Consider the following 6,223-nt stretch of genomic DNA (forward strand, 5'->3'; position numbering starts at 1 on the left):
TGGCTCGTAAGAGGATCGAACTCATGACCTCCGCGTTATTAGCACGGCGCTCTAACCAACTGAGCTAACAAGCCATGGAAGATATTGAAATTTGCTATTAATAAAAAAAGTCAATAGAATACAGTTTAGCCTATTTCCTCCCGTAAATAAGTAAATTTTTTCGAATCTAACTTCATAAGACTAATGTCTGAAAATATTTCCTTTTTGTTACCTAAGAAATCTTGGCTTTTTGACAACCGGTAGGTTTTTTCTTCGTCTCTGCTTCTTTTCGCTTCTAGCCCAAGCCCGTGCCCAAATTCACGCAAGTAGCTAATTTGATTCGTTTGCCCCGGTTTGCCCCAGCAGGATAGAAGTAGTCTACAAAAAGTGGTGTCAAAAAGTGGTGCCTTTTGGAGGGTGTCCAAGTGCAGGTTTTCTGAATATAAGGGTGTTCTGTACTCGTGTTGTTGCGTTTTCCTCATTCCTCACGAACTGTTTTTTAAAAACCTTTCTTGTTGCTGTCCCTGAGAGGTCCAACACCACCAAGGAACACGAGCACTCGTGTCAGTCATTTTTCGTATTATCGGCATCAATATTATACCAACAACCGCATCAAACAAGGCTGGCCTATAAGCAATGGCTTTTGTATTTCTCTTGGCCTTCTGAATATATCGTCTATAGGCCTAAAGTCTCAGCCGAGACGACTCTCGAGAGAAAGATTATATATACAGTACCTACCAGAAGTTTGGAAACGCGCGAGAGGAGCGGAGAGAAGCTTATGTAAAAAGCCGATTTTCGCCGCGTTCCCCAAAAATCGGGTTTTTGACGGAGGGTAATGAAATTTTTTTTGGAAGTAGCCATAATAGTTGGCTACTTCCTGAATTTTTTTCAGATTTTTATATCTAAGGGGAGGGCAGCTACAAATGGATCTAAAAATTTGGAAACACGCTGTAGAAGCGTATTAAAAAGTGGCTACTTTGCCGCTCTCTAATTAGGGAAAAAATAGCCCTACAAACACGCCAAAAAAAGAAAAATAAAGAGCTTCGTTAGCTCTATGACAAGTGTCATTTTCAAATTTTTTGAGTTTCATTTAATATAATGAATTTTAAATTGAAAATGAGATTTGTCATTTTTGCCCATTTCTCCCCTTCTATCCCACCCCGCGGTGTTGTCGCGATTTCTCTTTGTTTCATTTTCCTAGGAAGGGTAAATATCGCCTACTAGAGCAAAGGCGAAAATTTCCCCCCTCCGAAAATGAAACAAAGGAGAAATCGCGACAACACCGCGGGGTGGGATAGAAGGGGAGAAATGGGCAAAAATGACAAATCTCATTTTCAATTTAAAATTCATTATATTAAATGAAACTCAAAAAATTTGAAAATTACACTTGTCATAGAGCTAACGAAGCTCTTTATTTTGCTTTTTTTGGCGTGTTTGTAGGGCTATTTTTTCCCTAATTAGAGAGCGGCAAAGTAGCCACTTTTTAATACGCTTCTACAGCGTGTTTCCAAATTTTTAGATCCATTTGTAGCTGCCCTCCCCTTAGATATAAAAATCTGAAAAAAATTCAGGAAGTAGCCAACTATTATGGCTACTTCCAAAAAAAATTTCATTACCCTCCGTCAAAAACCCGATTTTTGGGGAACGCGGCGAAAATCGGCTTTTTACATAAGCTTCTCTCCGCTCCTCTCGCGCGTTTCCAAACTTCTGGTAGGTACTGTATGTATAGAGTCGACTTTCTCCAATTTACATATTGGAAAGCCATAGAAAGCGTCAACCGGCGTCAAAATTGAAAGAGGAAAACAAAAGTGATAGAGAAGAAAACATTTTTCATTTTTTATTCAAATTTTTTTTTTATATTTGGAAAAACTGAGCTCTTTCTCACACTAAAAAAAACAAGTGTAAAAAAAAAATAGTATAGCATAGGCTACAACAATAGATTCGAACTAATACTAGATTTTCTCTCCCCCCCCCGGAAGATTCCAACCTAATAGGGGAGAATAGTAAGGGTTGGCACAATTTTTTTTTATTTTCTCTCCCATTTCCCTCCATCAATAACTTTTTTATATCTTTTGGTCTTAAAACAGAGCAAAAATCCTTTTATCTTGAACGTGTTTTTTGAAAATTTTATTAGTTATTAGTTTCAATTAAAAGCCTGGGGGCAGGTCGCTCTTTTCTAATTATTTAGCTCTGTATTTAATTTTAAAAATTTAGCTTTTAACCATGTGTGCATCATTATCTTGCGCACTAATATTGGAAATTTGAAGAATTTGTGACTAGCCGTTTTGAAGATAAAAAGTAGAACACTTTTTGACTTTTCTCGTTTCTGATGTAAGATTTTTCGAAAAGCTTTTTCAGATAATTTCTTTTGGAATAATGATAAAAATATTTAAAAATACTAGTGAAATAGAGAATTTTATCCTCTATCGACTATATGTAAAGGCGTAAACAGAAAAATAAATTATGTGGCTTAAAATATAGTTTTGTGTAGACAGCCTTGTTGGGGCTATTTCTGCCTTTCACTGTAGGGCTAGTTGGCTCATGGAAAATTGCCATAGCTGAGAATAACTGAATTTTTGAATAAGCTCAAATTACTTATGGATATTAAAAACTAACCAAAGCAATTATATAAAAGCAACCCTGAAAAAAAACGTTGTTATTATGATTTATTCTATCAAAATCGAGGTTTAAAATGAACCCCCGTATCGCCTGTTATCCCATTAGAATTACAGGGAAAGACAAAGGGCCCCGTTGTAGGGGCTTGTTGTGTCATTTTGTTTTCGGTTGATAACTTTAATAACGCTGGAATTGTAACTTATAACATTTTAAAAAAATACGTTCAAGATAAAAGAATTTTTGCTCTTTTTTTAAGACCAAAAGATATCAAAAAGTTATTGATGGAGGGAAATGGGTGAGAAAATAAAAAAAATTTGTGCCAACCCTTACTACTCTCCCCTATAAGGTCATTAGACCTAATATAACATAAATAAAAACATAACTCGAGATACTATATAGGTTATATCGGCCTACTTTTCGCATACTTTTTCTGTTTGGACGTGAATATAAAGACAATGAATTTCCTTCGGGAAGCTATATGCTATACCTTTTCATCTCAATGATTCTGATAAATGAGCTGTACGTAACTGTGTGTGACTGAGTGTACGGTAAATCAGCTATACGTCATATAGGGGAGACCACACAGATATTGGACAGTTCCGGTTTTCGCCCCCATACCTCCCATCCCCTTACACGAAAGAGAATTTTTTTTGCAAAAAAAACGCGGAAATAGTTTCCGCACACCCAAGATTTTTTTCAATTATTTACCTTTAAAAGTATAAAAGTTATTGAGATTTGAATTTTTTCGTGTTTTTTTACCAGACCGGGGTAATATTGGACAGACGCCTGTACCATGTTAGACAGGAATCACAGGATATTATAAGAGGGATAGGATGAATAAAACATTATGAAAAAACAAGGAAATGTAGATCTTAATGTGGTTAAACCCCCACAGAAATTTTGGAAATGATATCTTTAAAACTGGAAAAGATTTCCTATAGAAAAAGAATTGCAACTTTTACATGGGGCGAGATAGGGAAAAAATGTAAGTGGCACTGAAGTCTTTCGTTAAGATAGAACAATTTCCCTGTCCCAAATTACCACGAGAGACCGTCCTCCACTAAAATGTGAATATCGTCTAAACTATCATACTTAAAAATAAAAATTTTCACAATTTTCCCCGTTAGTGGGGAAAAAATTTGCGTATTTTTTCCGTGTTTTTTTTATTTCTTGAATATCTCAGGAAATAACCATGAGATTTTCATGAAACTTATTACAGTTAATGCTTACACTACAAAAAATAAACTGTAGAAAAATAGGATTTTTAAAATCATCTTTACTATTTTTACTGACCCTGTCTAACGTGGTACAGTGTCCAAGATGGGTCCGGTCTCCCCTATAGGTTAGGCCAATTCCTTTCAGTACTACAGCTAGTCCCGCAGTTAGCTAGCCTATATGGAATGAACTATTCCCCGCCCACGCTACGTCTAAACAAATCACTTTGGGCTGAGCAGGCACGCCCCTTTTTTCTTGCTGTCCCTTTTTCAGTTCAGATCAACGACTAGTGTTCTGTGTTCCTGTTCCACATTTCCTGTTAAGCTTTCGTCGACAACAGAACTGTTTTCGTTGTTTCGTTTCATTGATAATGCAAATGTTTACATCGTACCCCTTTAAACTTTAGTGGCTTATTTTTAGTGTTAAATAAACTTAATGGGAAGTAAGTACTTTCTTGCCTGTACAGTTTGTTTCAATTAACGAATTGTACGTGCAAGCAAACTTCCAACTTCCAACAAAGTTTATTTAATTTTAAGTTTGTGGGTTTTCCTTTTCTATAGCAAAACTTTGAACTTGTTAGCAAAGAATAAACGAAGATAATTTTAAAGGGAATAATGTATCAATATTTGACGCCAGATGGCGAGAGACATTTGCGAATTTTTAAAAATCTAACCTATATGTTGTCGGTTTTGATGTGAAAGTCACTTAAAGGTAGCCGCGAGCAAAAATAAATACTAAAAGCGAGCAAATCCATCGATATTTTACCGATACCGTTCAGAATGTTGCAATCTGCAAACCAATTTGCGATTTATCGATTCTTCTGTCCGAACAGTTTAACAACGTGTCCATCTAATCGGATTTTGCGTAAAACCGAAAGGTGAAATCCGCAATTTTCTAGCTAGCATAGTTTTTAAGTAATTTAAGATAAGAGCAGAAATTGTATCGTTTTTTCGGGTTTTTAACATCAGTTTTTGGGCAAACCAGACCGTTAAAAAAAACTAATTTTTTAAGAAAGAAAGGTGTTGCCCCCCTCTACACACATCTCGCCCCGTTTTGTTCTCTGAGGTATATTACCATCAGAGATATCCAGCCAGAGATCTTTGCCGAATTGTTGCGGGCAAAGTAAGAATTTAAGTCCTCTGATTTTCATACATAGTGTTAATTGATATTTCATTAACAATTTAAAAAAATTGCTACTTACGAAGAAGCAGATTTTTGCTTGCGATTTTTGAAATCGGAAGCTTTTACACAATTTAAAGCTAATTTACTAGACTTAAAAATAATATTAAAAAAAACAAATACAACCAAACGAAAGCTCGCAAAAAACTGAAGAAGAAACTTATATTTAAATTTCTTAAAAAATTTAATGATAGGGACAAAACATAAAAAATAAAAAATCGCCGGTAAGAAATCCTCTACGGCAAAATGAAAAAAAAAAAAAAACGATTTTCATTTTGCCATATCTCGCAAAATACTATTCAAAAAACAAAAAACATTTGGAAATCAGTGTTTCATAACGATATGAATCCACTGTCCAAATTTTAAAAAAAATCGGTTACTTACCCGCGCCCAATATCTGACGGATCGGCGTGGATTGACCCCACTTCCTCCGTCTATTTAAGGGAAAACAACCAACTACCCAAACCCCAAAGATGAACATTACCCAAATGAAACACTGCTACGGCCACTACATAGTTACATAGTCCAATGAATCTGATCTTATCCAGCGGCCAGGCCATAAACACATGCCTGTTTAGGCCTATCGCGGCTGAATTCAGTAGATAACCTATACTTACCTTTATACTAACAAGCTGGGATGAAACCCAATGAGGGTTATACTAGACGAGGAACCGGCCGTGAGCCCTAGTTCCTCGTGGCACTAGCTAAAATGAAACCCAATGAGGGGTGTACTATACGAAGAACCGGTCGTGAGCCCTAGTTCCTCGTGACAATATGCGCTACAGTTCACGCTCCTGTGGATCTGGCAGACAAGTTTATGTTAGCTATTGCTTTCATTATTTGCTGCAGTTCCGTCTGTCAGTCGTTTTTCTCATTCTATTCTTGTTCTACTTTCTTATGAGATTCTGCTTTTTCTGTAAGACGGCACAGGTCTACTGCTGAGCTGGGCTCTTCTCATATTCTGGATTGTCGCATCGTTGAATCCGGCTTCCATTGCCGTTGTCTATGTTGTTAGGTCAACTTTACTATTTGGCCCTAGCGAATTATTATAAGAAGCTGCCGCTCTCCTTAGCTTTGACTGAAAGAATTTCAGCATTTGCTCGTCTGTTCATCCAGCTTCTGTGCCAACTCTGTTAGCTTTCATTAGCCAACCTTCGAACGTAGTGTTATCGTCGAGGTCGCCACTAAATTCTGGGATGTCCTTTCTGTAGTTTACAGCTGCTAGGTTCAACAT

The 6,223-nt window shown here is 36.5% G+C and overlaps 1 non-coding gene across 1 annotated transcript; it reads right to left on the reverse strand.

Moving 5' to 3' along the window:
• On the reverse strand, positions 1 to 74 carry Trnai-aau. Its single transcript has one exon. It is a non-coding gene; the product is annotated as a tRNA-Ile (tRNA).
• Positions 75 to 6,223: the final 6,149 nt, after the last annotated feature.

The sequence above is a fragment of the Daphnia pulex genome, chromosome 8 (genome assembly GCF_021134715.1).
Source record: "Daphnia pulex isolate KAP4 chromosome 8, ASM2113471v1".
In the NCBI taxonomy this organism is placed as follows: Eukaryota; Metazoa; Arthropoda; class Branchiopoda; order Diplostraca; family Daphniidae; genus Daphnia; species Daphnia pulex.